The following is a 16,647-nucleotide window of genomic DNA, read 5'->3' as shown; positions in this document are numbered from 1 at the left end:
GGCCACGGCCGCGGGAATCCCCACGCACCAGGCGCCGCGCGTCATCGGGGGCGTGGTCATGGGGTGTGGCCTCGGCTGTGGCTGTGGGGCGCCCGGTGGTAGGAAAAGATTTTGATACTGAAAAGACAAAAGCGAAAAAAAGAATGAGGTAAAACAGCGCAAAAATACAGTGAGAGAATTGTAGCACTGGTTCCCCATCACTCAAAGGATAAAAGACAGCGTCTCAGCTTGCCACGTAGAAATTGGCAAGATCCAGCTTCTTCGCCCCTTCATCAGCCTCATTTTCCACCTCTCCGCAGAGATTTATGGATCCCAGCTGTCCTGTTTTCAGTCCCTTACTTAATGACCCTGGCATTATGAATTTCTACTCCTCCTTCAGCTTTCAACTCAAATTGTCACCTCCTCCAGGAAGCCTTCCCCATTTCCCCAGATTGGATTTGGTGCTCCTTTTGGTAGGTACCTCTAGCCACTTACACATAACTTCACTGTAGCTATCCTATGCTGTAATATATTTACATGCTGTGTCTCTCACTAAGCTGCTGCTCCTTCAGGGCAAAAATAATGTCTGGTTGCATCTTCATAGTCTGCAGCAGGTGCCTGACACACAATAAATGCTTAAAAAATAAATAGCATAGCATTCTGCACTAAGAATACTTCCGCCTCAGGGCTTTTAAGTTTGCTGTTCCCTGTGTCTGCGATGTGCTTCCTCCAGATATCTCCTCCCATTTGTGTCTCTGCTCAAATGTTACCACCTCAGAGAAGCATTCCCTGGCCACTCTATCTAAAACAACATCTCTAATCACTCTCCCCTACTCTGCTTTAATATTTTCTTTCATTGTACTTATCATTATCTGACATACTGTATTTTTCTTTGTTGACCATCTCCCACTGTAATGCAGACTCCAAAGATCTGGAACTTTTTCTCAGTCATTATTCTATCCCCAGCGTCTATGCATGGTAGGTACTCAGTAAATGTTTATTGAATGAATGAATAGCATAGAGATGAGTAATAGAGGGATTCTGGATTTTTTTTTTTTTTTTCTTTTTAGGGCTGCACCTCTGGCATATGGAAGTTCCCAGGCTAGGGGTCGAATCAGAGCTGGAGCTGCTAGCCTACACCACAGCCACAGCAATGAGGGATCCTAGCTGCGTCTGTGAGCTACACAACAGCTCACGCCAATGCCGGACACTTAACCCACTGCACGAGGCCAGGGATTGAGTCTTCATGGATACTAGTCAGGATTCTGCTGAGCCACAAGGGGAACTCCAGGATTTTGGAATATATTGATGGGGAGAAGGTGTTGAAAATACTGTAAAATAGGGAAATGCATACATGGAAGGTACAGGTTCCCAAGGCCAGACTTGGCCACATCAGGAATGGGAGCAAAGACAGAAGCCAGACTCAGTGAGGGAGGGAGTAGGATGAGAGCCAGGTGAAACTGGAGCAGGGTCCTCAGGGAGCAGAGCTCTCCTGGAAAAGCCCCAGTTCAGGTAGAGAAAATGGGACGAGCTGGAGGCTGAGGAGTTTACCCAGATCTAAAGACAATATCCGAAGTTCCTATCGTGGCTCAGTGGAAACTAATCTGACTAGCATCCGTGAGGACTCAGGTTTGATCCCTGGCCTTGCACAGTACGTTAAGCATACAGCGCTGCCGTGAGCTGTGGTGTAGGTTGAAGATGTGGTTCGGATCTGGCATTGCTGTTGCTGTGGTATAGACCAGCAGCTCCAGCTCCAGCTCAACCCCTAGCCTGGGAACCTCCATATGCCATGGGTGTGACCATTAAAGCAATAAAATAAAATAAAATAATAAAAAAGACAATATCCACCCCAAGCCCAGGCCTCTTTGGCCAGATGGTTCCGGAGAAGCCTTAGCATCTGTTCTTCCGTAAATTATCCAGTGCTCCCTCCTGCCTGTCTTCTCTGGTGACAGCCGGAACAATCGTTCAGGAATTCCATCTGCTCCCCTGTCCTTCTCCCCCCGCAACAGTTCATCAACATTTCAGAGTGGAGAGGTGTCCCATTTCCCTGGGCCTACACTTGGGAGCCGTGTCTGTCCCTTGGTGGAGCTGGCCTCAAGCACTCACTCCTCTAGCAACACAAACAAATAAAATGTCAGCAGAGATTGGCAGGGCCTGGAAAAAGGGGGCAGTCACTTTTATTTCTCATCTATGCTTTTCAATCTGATACAATTTTGTATTATTATTAATTTAATAAAATTAATTTATTAGTTTGTTAAATTAATAAAATTTCTCTAAATAGGAGTTCCCTTGGGGCGCAGCAGATTAAGTATCTGATGTCACTGCAGTGGCTTGGGCTGCTGCTGTGGCACAGATTCGACCTCTGGCCCAGGAACTTCCACATGCCATAGGCGTGGCCAAAAAAAAAAAAATTATACTAAATGAATTGATTGTTATATTGATATTTATAGAGCTTTTCAAATAAGGCTCCCAATCATTACACATTTCTACATGTTTCCCTTTAAATTGCCCATACAGGAGTTCCCACTGTTGCGCAGTGATAATGAACCCAACTAGTATCCATGAGGATGGGGTTTGATTCCTGGCCTCACTCAGTGGGTTGAGGACCCATTGTTGCCGTGAGCTGTGGTGTAGGTAGCAGAGGTGGCTAGGGTATGGCATTACTGTGCTGTAGGCTGAGAGCTATGGCTCCAATTTGACCCCTAGCCTGGGAACTTCTTTTTAGGGTGTGGCCCTAAAAAGAAAAAATAAAGAGCACATACAATACTTTCAAAAGGTGACATTCATTGTGATATAAGAGCACGGATTTTCTTTTTTTTTTTTTTTTTTTTTGGTCTTTTTTAGGGCCATACCTACGGATTAGACCCCAGCCTGGGAACCTCCGTATGCCGCCGGAGTAGCCCTAGAAAAGGCAAAAAGACAAAAAAAGAGAGAGAGAGAGGCTGGAAGGTTTATGAACTTCTGGTTAAACAAATAGGGTATATAAATTTGAAAAGTGATACAGGAGTTCCCGTCGTGGCGCAGTGGAAACGAATCCGACTAGGGGCCATGAGGTTGCGGGTTCGGTCCCTGCCCTTGCTCAGTGGGTTAACGATCCTGCGTTGCCGTGAGCTGTGGTGTAGGTTGCAGACGTGGCTCGGATCCCGCATTGTTGTGGCTCTGGTGTAGGCCGGTGGCTACAGCTCCCATTCAACCCCTAGCCGGGGAATCTCCATATGCCGAGGGAGCGGCCCAAGAAATAGCAAAAAGACCAAAAAAAAAAAAAGAAAGAAAGAAAAGAAAAAAAAAGAAAAGTGATACAAGTTTATATTTTGTAAACAGGGACAGTATCAATAAATGTAAATATAAGGTATCAGTAAATATACCTTTGAAAAGAAAGGGAATCACAGTCCTCCAGAGTTTTTAACTTTTATTTATTTTTAAAAGTTTATTTTATTGAAGTAGAGGTGATTTAGAATGTTGTGATTTAAAATGTTCTGCTGTACAGCAAAATGATCCAGTTATATATATAACTGAATATATATTTTTTCGTATAATATATTTGAACACATATATTCTTTCTCTTTCTTTTTTCCCCCTTTTTTGCTGCTCTGTGGCATATGGAGTTCCCAGACCAGGGATCAGATCCTAGCTGCAGTTGCAAGCTAAGCCACAGCTGTGGAAATGCCAGATCCTTAACTCACTGTGCCAGGCCAGGGACCGAACTTGTGTCCCAGTGCTTCCAAGATGCCGCTGTTGTGCCACAGCAGGAATTCCTATTCTGGCTATATTCTCATTTGGGTTATAAATACTTACAGTATTTGTGTTATAAATATTTACATACAGTATTATGGTCAATTTTTACTGTACAGCAAAGTGATCCAGTCATACATATATATATATATATATATATATGTATATATATTCTTTCTCTCACACTATCCTCCATCATGCTCCATCACAAGTGACTAGATATAGTTCCCTGTGCTATACAGCAGGATCTCATGGCTTTGGGATGTTGAATTTGATGAGCATCTAAGAAATGTAATTTTAACTGAAACTTGGTGGGATCTTGCATTCTATACTATTCTTAAAGCACTTTTTTTTTTTTTTTTTTTTTTTTTTTTTGCTTTTTAGGGCCACACGCGTGGCATATGGAAGTTCCCAGGCCAGGAGTTGAATCGCAGCTGCGGCTGCCAGCCTACACCACAGTCACAGCAACACCAGATCCGAGCCGCATCTGTGAACTATACCACAGCTCATGGCAATACTGAATCCTTAACCCCTAGGACAAGGCCAGGGATTGAACCCGTGTCCTCATGGATACTAGTTAGGTTTGTTACCTCTGAGCCACGATGGGAATTCCTGCCTGAACTCTTTAAAGATACTTAATGAAGGCCAGAACTCAAATAAATATCTCTCTTTTTGTGTGTGTGTCTTTTTTTGTCTTTTTAGGGCCGCACCGTGACACATGGAGGTTCTCGGGCTAGGGGAAGGATCGGAGCTGCAGCTGCCAGCTTATACCACAGCAACTCGGGATCTGAGCCGCATCTGTGACCTACACCACAGCTCGTGGCAACACCAGATCCTTAACCCACTGAGCGAGGCCAAGGGTCGAACCTGCGTGCTTATGAATAACAGTCATATTCATTTCCACTGAGTCACAGCGGGAACTCCGTCAAATAAATATTTCTACACTCATATATGCAATAATGATATGCTTGGCAGCATTATTACAACAGCCAAAAGGTGGAAGTTCCTCAAGTGTAAAGGACAAATGGATAAACAAAATGTGGTATATCATATAATGGAATATTTTTCAGCCATAAAAAGGAGATTCTGACACATGCCACAACACAGATGCATCTTGAGGAAATTATGCTTTGTGTGATGAGCCAGTCACAAAAGGATAAACACTGTATGAGTCTATTTATGTGAGGTACCTAGGACAGTCAAATTCTTAGAGATGGAAAATAGAATGGTGGTTGTCAGGTGCTGGGGGATGGAGGATGGGGAGTTAGTGTTTAATGGGTATAGAGTTTCAGTTTGGGAAGACGAAAAGGTTCTGGAGCTGAGTAGTAGTGACAGTTGCCCAACAATGTCAGTGTTGGCAATCAATGTTAATGCCACTGAATTATACACTTGGCTAAGATGGAAAATGTTATACATATTTTACCACAGTAAAAAAGCATTTCCAGTTAAAAAAAATACATCCCATACATCATTTTTTTTTTTTTCCCAATGGCCATGCCCACGGCATGTGGAAGTTCCTGTGCTTGGGATTGAATCCAAGTCATAGCTTCTACCTACCCTGCAGCTTCAGCAATACCAGATCCTTTAACCCACTGTACTGGGCCAGCATTGAACTTGCACCTCTGTAGGGACCTGAGCCACTGCAATCAGATTCTTAACCCACTGTGCACAGCAGGAATTCTCCATATTATTTTTTTATTTTTTTGTCTTTTTAGGGCCTCACCAGGGGCATATGGCAGTTCCCAGGCTAGGAGTCGAATTGGAGATACAGCTGCTGGCCTACACTACAGCAACAGCAACTTGGGATCTGAGCCATGTCTATGAACTACACCACTTCCCACATCAACACCTGAGCAAGGCCAGGGATTGAACCCGAATCTTCATGGATCCTAGTTGGGTTCATTACCACTAAGCCACAATGACAGGAACTCCAAGATCCACAGTGAGCAACTACCCTAGCCCAGCTGCCTCCTTTTCCCTGCACGGTATCTCCAGATACCCTAAACATGGCATCCAGGACCTGAGACTTGGCTCTCCAGCCCCTGAGGCACATTATAAGCCCCGCATGCACGAGCACACGCACGCACACGCGCGCACACACACACACACACACACACACGGACAAACAAAGCCAAAAGGAGGGACACAATGACTGGTTTAGATTTCAGCCCTTGAGCAGCTGTCTCCAATTCCTGCTATGAGGTGGAGGTGGGGGGTGGGGGTGGAGGACAGGAAACAACCAGAGGGGGAGGGCATTCGTTTTAGGACCCAAAGGTCCCTGTGCTGGCAGAAAGCCCCAGCAAAGGGTGGGATGACTACATGGATCTGCCCAACTCCCTCCCAGCACCAATTCAGCTCCCCCTGCAGCTTCCTCTTGTTGCATTCACCAAACCCATTTGGAGAGGCGGTGGCAGGACAAAACAAACAGGCAGATGATTGTCCCTTACCTGGTCAGGACAAGGGCCAGGCCACCATACCCCTGGGCCTCCTTGAGATTCAGGTCCCACAGGTGCATCTGGACCCCTGTTGGCTCGGGGTGTGTGGGTGGTGAGTGGGTATGCCTGCCCTACTAGACTATAAGCTGCTTGAGGTCAAGGCCCAGTACTTGTTTTCATTCAACTCGTGTGCTCATTTGACTAATGCTTCCTGAGCATCCAGTGGCCCCTTCTCACTCCTGACCAGAGTGTTTCCTCCCACACTAGGCTCTGATGGGAGGAAGAGAAGTTATCTGTTGGTGGGTCAATGCATGCGTGAGTGAATGAGGTGCTCCTCTAGCTCCATGTTCTCTTGTCTCTGCACCCTCATTTGGTGGTGGTGATGCTTATGACTTTCGGTGTGAAAGGAGGTTAGAAAGAGAGGAAGGGAACTTGGGAACCTGCCTTCAAGGTGATGGGTGGGGAGGCCAAGAAAGATGAATCACTGTGGCTGGGGACCCTGGAGGAGGGGTTGGTTGGCAGGTACTCAGAAAGGAAATGCTGGAGTTCCTGTGGTGGCACAGCGGTAATGAACCTGACTAGTAGCCATGAGGACACAGGTTCAATCCCTGGCCTCGCTCAGTGGGTTAAGGATCCGGCGTTGCTGTGAGCTCTGGTGTAGGTCACAGACATGGCTCGGATCCCCTGTTGCTGTGACTGTGGTGTAGGCTGGCAGCTACGGCTCCGATTGGACCCCTAGCCTGGGAACTTCCATATGCTTTGAGTGCTGCCTTAAAAAGACACACACGCACACAAAAAAGAAAGAAAAGAAAGAGAAAGGTAAATGCTCAGGAAAGTAAGAAATCCGGAGGATTGGGAGACTGGGGTTGTTCTAGAGCAGCAGTCACTGTTAGGGTCTGGGATCAAAGCCAGAAATGAGCCTCAGTGATGTAGTGGCACCCCCCTGCCACCAAAAGAGTCCACTATTTAGGCAGGATTAGGAGAACCCCAAAGTCATCAGTCTTCCAGCCCAACCTGTTCCTAAAGTCCTCCAAAGAGTATCCTCTAAGTTATATTTTGAAGCAGAAATTGAAGCTGAAAGTTGATTAGTATCTGTCATGGGGTTCTCATCACACAGCCCATACCAGTCACTTTTCCCAAGGATAGAACAGTGGTTAGGAGCAGGATCTCTGAAGCAGGCTGCCTGGGTTCATATTCTGGCACCGTCAGTTAACTAGCCACAAGAACACAGGCAAATGACTGGCATTCTCTGTGCCTCGATTTCCCCATCTGCAAAATGGTGTTAAGTGTCTCACCCACCTCCCAGAGCTGTAAGGCTCATTTGAGCTTGTGCACACAACATGTTTAGAACTGTGCCTTGTACATAGCCAGTGCCTCTATTTTACCAGTAAGAACCTTGAGGCTCAGAGAAGTTAAATGTCTCCTGGAGGTCCCCCAGCTGAGGATGATGGAGCCAGGTTTAAAGCAGCTTCTGGGAGTTCCCATCGTGGCCCAGTGGTAACAAACCCAACTAGTATCCATGAGGACGCAGGCTCAATCCCAGGCCTTGCTCAGGGGGTTAAGGATCCAGAGTTGCTGTGAGCTGTGGTGAAGGTCGAAGATGTGGCTCGGATCCTGCATGGCTGTGGCTGTGGTGTAGGCCAGCGGCTACAGCTCTGATTTGACCCCGGGCCTGTGAACTTCCATATGCCGCAGGTATGGCCCTAAAAATATATAAATAAAATAAAGCAGCTTCTGGTACCTTGCCTTGACATCACACAGCTTAAAGAGTAAAAGCAGCAGCAGGTTAAGGATCTGGTGCTGTCACTATAGCAGCCAAGGTCGTTGCTATGGCACTGGTTTGATCTATCTCTGAACTACCGCATGCGTTGGTTGCAGCAGGAAAAAAAAAAGAGTACTAGGAGAAATTCTAAGCTGCTGCTCCAGGGAAGGAGGTGACAGGGATGGTGAAGCAGAGCATTCATCCCCAAGGCATCCTGCAGAATAGGTGTGTGGAAGGAAGGGATGGTTCTGGAACTAAGAGACCAGGTAGGAAATGCTTGTCTGAATCAACACCTATGACGAGGAAGGTGTTGACAAGGACTGAGACAGTGAGACAGAGTGGACCCAGGGTCACAGGAGAAGGAGGGTTGAACCATGTGTGGTGAGCAACCTGAACAAGGAATGGAGGAGAAAGAGAAGGTGAGGATAGCATTAAGGTTGGAAGCCTCAGTTACCCAGAAAATAGCGAGGTCTCTGCCGGAAACAGGTGATTGTTTCAAACAGGAGAGGGGGCGGTTCTTAGAAGTCCAAGCAGCAAGACAAGCCCTCTTTCCTGGGTGATTGTGAAATGAGGGAGAGGGGTGAGTCTTAGAAACAGTTTTGCAGAGACTGAAGCCTGGACTCAACGGTGCCTTTTATGTTAAAGTGCTTCTACCCCTAGTAGTGGATGGATTCTCAGAGCTACTGGAAAAGAGATGCTAGGAGAAAAGCCCCAGCATAGCCCAGAATGGCCCATCATTGCTCTTGTCACCAAACCCTTCTCCTGCTCCAGGGCAGGAAACTGGCCTTACCAAGGATCCTCGCAAAGCCGCTGGTCTACACCACAGCTACAGCACTGCCAGATCCGAGCTGCATCTGCGACCTACTCCACAGCTCACGGCAACGCCAGATCCTTAACACACTGATCAAGGCCAGGGATCGAACCCATGTCTTCATGGATCCTATTCGGATTCATTGCCACTGAACCACGATGGGAACTCCCACCCTTTTTCATTCTGTCCTCCCAGGGGCCTCCTTAGAGAGGAAGGCTGGTACTATTCTCCCAGTTTTACAAATGAGGAAACTGAGGCCCAAAGAGTTTTGAGATGTACTCAGGGGTCACACAGCCAACGCCAATCACTAGTCAGCAGACAATCCTCAGTGATCGGGGGCATTAGTTCTCCCTCTGGGAGTAAAGAAATGGTGGGATAATGACTGGGTATTAAGGAGGCAGTGAAATGAACAATGAGGGATGTGGCATCATTATGGAGAAGCACCAACCCTCAGGGCTGGAACCATCCTTAGAGACCACTGAGTAAATGTCCACTATTTACAAGGGAAACAGGGCCAGAAAGAAGGGACTTGCCCACTGAGTGCCTCTGATATTTGTTACAGGTTTATGTTATTGAAACTAACACATCACCTCCAAACTTTGTGGCTTAAGACAGCAATTGTTGTATTATCCCTCAGATTCCTGTGGATGATTCAGGAAGGTGCTCAGCTGAGTGGTTCTGACTTTGTCTCTCATGCAACTGCAGTTAGTCATTGGCTGGGGCTGAAACAGCAAGAGCTGGAGCAGCTGGAGGCTGTCTGGGCCATGTGGTCTCTCCACATAGTCTCAGGTCCTCTCCAGGTGGCCTTGCCACTGGGGCTAATATGGGCTTCCTCACAGCATGGTGACCTCATGGCCATCAGACTAATTACTCAGCCATGCCAGTCTCCAAAGGCAAGTGTCCCAAAAGAATTAGGTGAAACCTGAATCGTATTTTGTGATCTAACCTCAGAAGTCACACAGCATCATTTCCACCATAACCTGTCTGAAGTCAAGGAAAGGGAACAAAAATCCTACCTCTCAATGGGAAGGAGTGTCAAAGTCACATTATAAGAAGAGCATATAGGGTGGGAGATCTGTGTGTGTGTGTGTGTGTGTGTGTGTGTGTCTTTTTAGGGGTGCACTGGTAATGTATGGAAGTTCCCAGGCTAGAGGTCGAGTCAGAGCTGCAGCAGCTGGCCTACACCACAGCCAGAGCAACTGGGATCCAAGCCGCATCTGCCACCTATACCACAGCTCATGGCAACGCTGGATCCTTAACCCACTGAGCAAGGCCAGGGATTGGACCTGAGTCTTCATGGATACTAGCTGGGTTCACTAACGCTGAGCCACAATGGGAACTCCGTGAGTGGAAGATCTTGTGTCAGCATCTCTGGAGAACACAATCCACCACATCCCTGCACAACTGCCTAGATTGATAGACTGGCACAGGACAAAGGCTGGCCTGGGGGGGAACCCTGACTTCATCACTCACTAGCTTTGTAACCTGGGGGAACTCATTTATTTTTTTGACCACACAAGCCACATGCAGATGTTCCCAGGCCATTCCAGGGGTTGAACCTGTGCCACAGCAGCCACCTGAGCCACAGCAGTGACAACTCCAGATCCTTAACCCACTGAAACATCAGGGAATTCTGAAATGAACTTTTTATTTTGAATAATTTTAGATTTACAAGAGAGTTGCAAAGATAGAAAAGAGAGTTCCCATATATCATCCACCCAGTTTGCCGTCTTGTTAACCTGATGTGTCACCACGGTATGTTGGTCAAAACCATGAAGCCAACATTGGTACCTTGTGTAAACTAAACTCCAGACTTTATTCAGACTTCATCAGTTTTCCCACTAATGACTCTTTTCTGTTTCAGGGTTCAGCATGGCATTCAGCTGGCTTCCACTTTATCGGGATTATCCTGGCCACTATGTGATCATAGAAAACCCACTAGAAAGCTGTTGCAGTACTCCAGACAGGAGATATTGGGGCTTGGACCCAAGTGTTAGAGGTCAGATTGTGGGAAGTGGACAAATTCCAGATGAACTTGGAGACAGAGTCTACAGGATTTGCAGGACATGGGATATGAGAGAAAGTGGAGAATTTTTGTTTGTTTTTTTTGCCTTTATAGGGCCACAGCTGCAGCATATGGAAGTTCCTGGATTAGGAGTCGAATCAGAGCTGTTGCTGCTGACCAACACAACAGCCACAGCAATGCCAGATTCGAGCCACTTCTGCAACTTCTGCTTGCAGCCATGCTAGATTCTTTTTTTTTTTTTTTTTTTTTTTTTGTCTTTTTGCTATTTCTTTGGGCCACTCCCTCGGCATATGGAGGTTCCCAGACTAGGGGTCTAATCGGAGCTGTAGCCACTGGCCTACACCAGAGCCACAGCAACGCGGGATCCGAGCCGCGTCTGCAAACTACACCACAGCTCACGGCAACGCCAGATCCTTAACCCACTGAGCAAGGGCAGGGACCGAACCCACAACCTCATGGTTCCTAGTCGAATTCGTTAACCACTGCGCCACGACGGGAACTCCCATGCTAGATTCTTAACCCTCTGAGCAGGACCAGGGATAGAACCTGCATCCTCATGGATAGTAGTTGAGTTCTTAACTCACTGAGCCACAGTGGGGACTCCAGACAGAGTTAAATGATGCCAAGGATTTTAGCCTAAAACCCTTGGCCACTCACTGATGTGGGTGCGACTTATAGGAAGACAGTTTGGGGCTGGAAATGAGGCGTCTGCATTTGGACATCCTAAGTCTGAGCTGCCTATTGGACCATCAAAGAGGAGACTTGAAGTAGGCGGTAGGATATATGAGTCTGGAGCTCAAGGATACATCTTAGCTGGAAATATAAACTTGGGAGTCATTAGCTTGTAGCTAGTGTTTAAAGCCATTAGTCTGGATGAGATCATGAAGGAACTAGGGGAAGGTGGAAAAGAGAAGAGGTCTGAGGATTGAGATAGAAAAGAGAAGCTGTCTGAGGATGGTGCCCTGAGGCTATGGAAGGAATTGGGAAGATAAGAAGGGAGCAAAGGAGACTGGGCGGGGGTGGCCATGGTGGTGGGTAGAAAAGCTTATGAGAATTGACTCTGGAAATCCAGTGAGCCAGTGTGTGCAATGCAGCTTACAGAGCCACTGAGATGAGAACCGAAACATCATTGCTGTATGTGGCAGTGGTGAGGGCATTGTGACCCTGGCCAGAGTGAGTCTGGTAGAGAGGTGGGGCGAGAGGGGTTCTTCATGAGAATGAGAATGAGAGGAGATGAGATGAAGACAGCAGATACAGACAAATGTTTTTGAAGCGTTTTTGGTTCAGGGGAGCAGGAAAATGTAGCTAGAAGAGAATATGGAATTGAAGGAGGCTATTTATTTAAGATGGAAGAGAGAGGAGTTCCTGTCATGGCTCAGTGGCTAATGAATCCAACTAGGAAACATAAAGTTGTGGGTTCAATCCCTGGCCTCACTCAGTGGGTTAACGATCCGGCGTTGCCGTAAGCTGTGGTGTAGGTCGCAAACTGGGCTCAGATCCTGCATTGCTGTGGTTGTGGTGTAGGCTGGTGGCTACAGCTCTGATTCGACCCCTAGCCTGGGAACCTCCATATGCTGCAGGTATGGCCCTAGAAAAGACAAAAAAAAAAAAAAAAAAAGATGGGAGAGAGAGAGGATGATGAAAATGATCGCATAGAGAGCAAACTGATAATGCAAAAGGGTTGTGGAGAATGGCTGGAACCCCATAGTGACACAGGCAAGAAGGGGTGGGAATTGGTGCCAAGGTGGAGGGTGGGGTTCAGCTGTGCTAAGAACGCTGGTAGCACATCTCTGGTAACAGAAGGGAAGAGAGCATTTGGAGACAGATGCAGGTAGGCGGAGGAAGCATATGGAAATTCTCTTCAGGCTGCTTCTATTTTCTTCATGAAGTTGGAAGCAAGACCACCAGCAGACCGAGGAGGAAGGAGGAGGGGGTTGGAACCTGGAGGAGAGAGGAGAAAGTAAAAATAGCTGTCAGTGAGATTGAGAGAGTGCACAGAACTGGGGACCGGTGGGAGCATTGGTGGTCAACACAGAGGGAGGCTTAGGGCATGAGGTTAAGTGAGACCAGTCAGCCTGAATATGTGTTATTTCCAGCCAAGTTCAGCTGTTTGGGTGCCGGCCGGAAAGGGCATGAGCCACGGTGGGATTTTACCCATAACCATGATGGAAGCAAGGAGCCAGGGAATTGGTGTATGCAAGGAGCTGATTCTAATGATAGAACATGGACTTGAAGCTGGGTCAGGAGGGGGGGTAGATGTGATAGGGGCAGGTGTTGCTGAAAAGGGGGTAGGCTCAATGAATGAGAGATGGGGCCAATTTATCCAGAGGAGGCACAGTGCCCAACGCCCACAGTTCTCTTAGGGGTCCACAAAATATTTTAATTTTAATTTAGTTTAAAATCATAAGATAAAAGAGAATATAATAAAAATGAATATAAAATAATGAATCCAGGAGTTGTTTTGTGGTTCAGTGAGTTAAGGATCTGGTGCTCTGATTGCAGAAGCTCAGGTTGCTGCTGTGGTGAGGGTTCAATCCCTGGCCCAGGAACTTCCTCCCTGCCACAGGCCTGCCTCCCTCTCCCTCCCCCCCAAAAAAGACTTAAAAATAATGCATCTAGGAGTTCCCGTGGTGGTGCAGCAGAAACAAATCTGATTAGGAACCGTGAGAACATGGGTTCCATCCCTGTCCTCACTCAGTGGGTTAAGGATCTGGTGTTGCTGTGAGTCCTCGGATCTGCTCTGATGTTGCTGTTGCTGTGGCTGTGGTGTAGGCCAGCAGCTGTAGCTCTGATTCAACCCCTAGCCCGAGAACCTCCATATGCCACTGGTGTGGCCCTAAAAAAGAAGCCAAACAAAACAAAAAATGTGTAAATAAAAATAATGCATCCAAAAGAGAAAAAAAAATGCATCCAGCCTGGATTACATTTATCTTGATACCAGGGCAATGATAAAATATAACTTTTCACATTCTTTCATAGAGGAAGGGACTTACGAAGGTGAAGTATCTAGGGCCCACCAAAGTTGTAATGTGGCTCCTATGAGTGATCCCAGTGGCTCCAAGTTCAATATTTGTTGAACGCATTTATAATGGCAAAAAAGTAAACACAACCTAAATATCCATAAATGTTTGAGTCCAGGTACTACAGGCTGAAACGATGGGAGTTGGGGATAGGAAAGTGTGATACTTAAAATTGCGAACTGTGTGAAGCAATTGGTGGCAAGGTTTGGGTGGGAATAGCCTTCTCATTGGTGGAGAAGAAAAAATCAAGGAAATGAGAGGCTGGTTTGTGTCAGTTACCTATTGCTAATTTAACAACACCCCAGAACATGTGGTTTAAAACACCCACCACTGAGTCGGAGATCCGTCGTTGCTGTGAGCTGTGGTGTAGGTCACAGACGCAGCTCAGATCCCTGTTGCTCTGGCTGTGGTGTAGACAGGCAGGTATAGCTCCGACTGGACCCCTAGCATGAGAACTCTCATACACCACGGGTGAGGCCCTAAAATGCAAAAAAAAAAAGAAAAAAGAAAAAAGAAAAAACACCCACAATTTATCTGGTGTCATGGCTGGGCTCTGTTGAGCAGTTCTGTTGGTCTTGGGTAGGTTCATTCATGAGGCTGCAGTCATCTGGAAGCTTGCCTAGGGCTGGCTAACAGGACCTCACATGTGGTGGATGTTGGCCAGGGCACCTCAGTTCCAGTTCTCCTTTATGGAGCTCCTCATCCTGCAGTAGGCCAGACTGGACTTCTTTACATGACGTTGGAAATTTTCTAAGAGGGCAAAGGGGAAGCTGCAAGGGCTCTTGAGGCCCAGACTCTGGGGACTCACACAATGTAATCTCCTCCACATTCTATTAGTCAAAACAAGTCATAAGACCAGCCCAGATTCAAGGGGATTGAAAAACAGAGTCCACCTTTTGTTTTTTAAGTAGTTTTAAATTTTCATTTATTCATTTATTTTGGATGCACCTGTGGCATGCAGAAGTTCTGGAGCCAGAGATCGAACCCATGCCACAGTTGCAACCCGTGCCACTGCTGTGGCAACGCTGGGTTCTTAACCTGTTGTGCCACACGGGGACCTCCCAGACTCCACCTCTGGGGCAGCAAAGTCATTACAAAGGGTCATGTGGGACAGGAGGAAGTGGAATAGCCACCTCTGCAAACAAACTATCACACTTACTGGAAAAGGCGTCTCTGTGGCACTGAATCAAGGATCACCAAGAATTTAACAGAAGTGAGAGTGAAGAGAGTGACAAGCCAGGTGCTAAAATCGTCAAGGCATGAGGGAGTAGTGACATAATCTGATGCCATCAACTTCCAAAGTTTCAAATATCTTTATTGTTTCATCAGTGAATACGAGTCAGTTTCATTAAGGAAAAAGAACAGTTCATTTTACACAACTTTGACTCAGTCACTCATCAATTCAGACTCTCTCTTAAGGAAGGAACCTAAATCATAGAAAAAACTATTCGAATGAAAATATGCAGCACTACTATTTATCTGGGAGCTGTAGCCCCAGGGCCTAGGAAGATGTCTGGCACTGTGGCACAGGGTAGTAACACATAGGTGCTCAGTAAATATTTGTTGAATGAATTTATAATGGCAAAAAAGTAAATACAACCTAAGTATCCAATATTGAAGGCTAGGTTAAATAAATTATGGCATATCTATTTAAGGGACTATCATGCAACCATAAAAATTATGCTTTTGAGGACTATCAATATATAATGAGGTGTGAAAAAAAAAGCAGGGTATACCATTATGGATTCTGTGTGAAAGCAGCTGGATAGGAAAAGGTGTCAAAACGATAGCTGTTTTTATCAAGCCAATAGGCTCATGAGTGATTTTTTTTTTTTTTGTCTTTTTAGGGCTGAACCCATGGCATATGGAGATTGCCAGGCTAGGGGTACAATCGGAGCTGTAACCAGCTGTAGCCACCGGCCTATGTCACAGCCACAGCAACGCCAGATCCAAGATGCATTTGTAACCTACACCATAGCTCACGGCAATGCTGGATTCTTTTTTTTTTTTTTTTGTCTTTTTTGTTGTTGTTGTTGTTGTTGTTGTTATTGCTATTTCTTGGGCCGCTCCCGCGGCATATGGAGGTTCCCAGGCTAGGTGTCTAATTTGAGCTGTAGCCACCGGCCTACGCCAGGGCCACAGCAACGCGGGATCCGAGCCGCGTCTGCAACCTACACCACAGCTCACGGCAACGCCGGATCCTTAACTCACTGAGCAAGGGCAGGGACCGAACCCGCAACCTCATGGTTCCTAGTCGGATTCGTTAACCACTGCGCCACGACGGGAACTCCAATGCTGGATTCTTAACCCACTGAACAAGGCCAGGGATCAAACCACATCCTCATGGATACTAGTCGGATTCGTTAACCGCTGAGCCACGACAGGAACTCCTCATGAGTGATTTTAAAATTTTCACTTTATTCTAAAAATTCTTTGGAGTTCCTTTGCAGTGCGGTGGGTTAAGGATCAGCATTGTCACTGCATCGGCTTGGCTCGCTGCTGTGGTGCAGGTTCAGTTCCCGGTCCAGGAACTTCCACATGTTGTGAGTGTAGCCAAAAAAAAAAGTTCTTTAATGTTACTGAATTTCTTTTTTATTTTTATTTTTGGCCCAACTATGGTGTATGGAAATTCCTGGGCCAGGGATCGAACCCATGCCATAGCAGCTACAATGCCAGATCCTTAACCTGCTGTGTCATAAGGGAACTCCTCTGAATTTCTTTTATAATAATAAAAAGCTGAAAATGTTCATTGGGAAAAAGGGAAATTTTGAAAACATCAATAAGAAAATATAACCTATAATTCCATCATCTAGAAAAAGAAATCACTGTCAACACTGAGATACATTCTGCTTTGTTTCTTGCATTTTTCCCCTCCACCTAAT

General features: G+C 46.4%; 2 long non-coding RNA genes across 2 annotated transcripts in view; both read right to left on the bottom strand.

Moving 5' to 3' along the window:
* LOC146401553 (uncharacterized) overlaps positions 1-16,647 on the bottom strand; it is an 838,561-nt gene that overhangs the window by 314,084 nt on the left and 507,830 nt on the right. The window lies entirely within an intron of this gene.
* The window catches only part of LOC146401557 (uncharacterized), an 8,082-nt gene continuing 1,785 nt past the window's right edge, over positions 10,351-16,647 (bottom strand). The window contains exons 2-3 of the long non-coding RNA XR_014810210.1: positions 14,094-14,244; positions 10,351-12,686 (exon numbers count right to left, since the gene is read on the bottom strand). This is a non-coding gene — a long non-coding RNA (uncharacterized LOC146401557). The remainder of the gene's footprint in view (positions 12,687-14,093; positions 14,245-16,647) is intronic.

Source organism: Sus scrofa, chromosome 7 (assembly GCF_054392235.1).
Source record: "Sus scrofa isolate SSC_HxYL_T2T_F1_AM1 chromosome 7, Sscrofa_HxYL_maternal_Yorkshire_Landrace_v2.0, whole genome shotgun sequence".
In the NCBI taxonomy this organism is placed as follows: Eukaryota; Metazoa; Chordata; class Mammalia; order Artiodactyla; family Suidae; genus Sus; species Sus scrofa.
The sequence above is the reverse complement of the archived record's forward strand: the minus strand, read 5'-3'. Positions and strand labels throughout refer to the sequence as shown.